Source organism: Mus caroli, chromosome X (assembly GCF_900094665.2).
Source record: "Mus caroli chromosome X, CAROLI_EIJ_v1.1, whole genome shotgun sequence".
NCBI classification, from domain to species: Eukaryota; Metazoa; Chordata; class Mammalia; order Rodentia; family Muridae; genus Mus; species Mus caroli.
This window is the reverse complement of record NC_034589.1, coordinates 10,083,154-10,084,938: the sequence shown is the minus strand read 5'-3', so window position 1 is coordinate 10,084,938 and position 1,785 is coordinate 10,083,154. Positions and strand designations below refer to the sequence as shown.

The window sequence follows — 1,785 nt, the reverse complement described above, 5'->3', positions numbered from 1 at the left end:
CCAAGAGTGGAGGGAAGAGACAAATTCTGGGCATGTGGACAGTGAAAACCAGAGAGTCTGATGCAGTACGTGTTTTATGTCCAGTATATTCCAGCACTAAGATGTAAAAAGCATAGTTTTTTCAGAGATCTTTCCCATGGTCTGGCCCTGGAAACTGTGGAAGACCCAGGGAGAACCTGGGTTTTCATGGAACAGGCATGAGAGAATTTCATGCTTGGGGTTGATAGGAGATAAGAGCTTTCTAGTAAAGTCCTGTCTCTATCTCTGCCTTCTTATCTGGCAGAAGTCAGTAATCCCTGAAAGGGGAGGGTACCGGATTTTGAAAAATCCATGATGGTGTCCAGAGCTTCCTGTGGTTTTCCCCACCACTTCCTAATCTTCCTGTCTCCATCTGAACCTTCACCTACCCTAGAGATGATCTGGTTTTGGGCAACAGAATCTTGGGTTAGAGACTACAGGATAGAGAGCTAAAGCTCCTGACCAGGAACAAGAACATGTCTGTTCCATCTGCTGTCCATTGTTGGCTTGAGGTTGCAGTAGTCTTACTTGGGCAGATGAGTTCTTTTGTGTTGCCTGAGATGGTCAGATCTCACTAACTCTGGATTGCACTCATCGCATTTATATGGTCGATATCTGGTATGGATCCGTTTATGTTGTTCAAGCTCATCAGAGCAGAAGAACTTCCATGTACAACCTTTCCAGTCACATATATAGGGCTTCTCACTTGTTTTTGCATTGGTGACTCATGAGGTAAGAGCGCTTGGTATAAGCTTGCCCACAGTTGTCATATGAGCAGACATAAGGCCTTGAAACTAGAGGCCGTCTTTTGGTTGCCCCTCTTGGAGTACTGGGGCTCACTCTCTCTTCTGTGGAGCAGGTCTGGGCTGGTTACCTATGAAAGGTTCTTCCTGGACTTTTTACTGAGTCACAAGTGAATCTTGGGAGTCTAAAGATAGTAATTACTGGAACTGAGCCGGGACCATCTCAGGATTGCAGGGATTTACGGAGTGCAACATCTGATCTATAAAGGGGGTCATAGCATGGGTCTAAGTGGAAGCCATGCCTAGGACCAACAACATTCCATGTTTTAAAGAGCCTGTGGTGGTAGGTACTATTGGGGGTACAGAATAAGGCATTGTTGGGGCATTGCTGTGAGCCATTACTGAGACTCCACAGGAAGCTGGGCTTGGCAGGCTACCATGAGACATCAGATTCTCACTTAAGGAAGTGGTCTCTCTCAGAGTACCTGACCTTCCAACTAGCATCACGTTGGGGCCCCTCCCAGTTGATCTCTGACAATAATTCTGGTAAGGTGTAGTAGTTAGCTGGGAGGGGCACCCTGCATCATGCTTAGGTAGCAACCTAATGAACTGTGACTCTTATTGCATCTGAATTCCTTAACTGATGCCATATAGGGCCTCATCATCTCTGGTAAGTACTGAGTGGCTGGTGGCTGATGAAATCCACTGTTTCCAGAAGACACAGGCATATGCGACACTGACATCAACATCTCATTATCCATGGGAAACTGGTACATAGCCTGTTGCTCAATGGCTTGCTCCATGTTGGCTGAGACTCAATTTCAGAACAAACTGGAGGCTGGCACAGCCCATACATCATCATAGGCATGGGTCCCAACACCACTACGCCATCAGAATTTATCATCTTACAGAATTTAATTGATAGGTACAATTAATATGCTTAAAACTGACAGTTATGATTACAAAGCATGTTTTTTAATTGGATATATTATTTGTTTACATTTCAAAAGCTACTGTTTTTCCC

General features: G+C 45.0%; 1 pseudogene; it reads right to left on the bottom strand.

Annotated features, from left to right (window-relative positions):
• Positions 1 to 542: 542 nt before the first annotated feature.
• LOC110286158 lies at positions 543 to 1,564 on the bottom strand (annotated as a pseudogene).
• Positions 1,565 to 1,785: the final 221 nt, after the last annotated feature.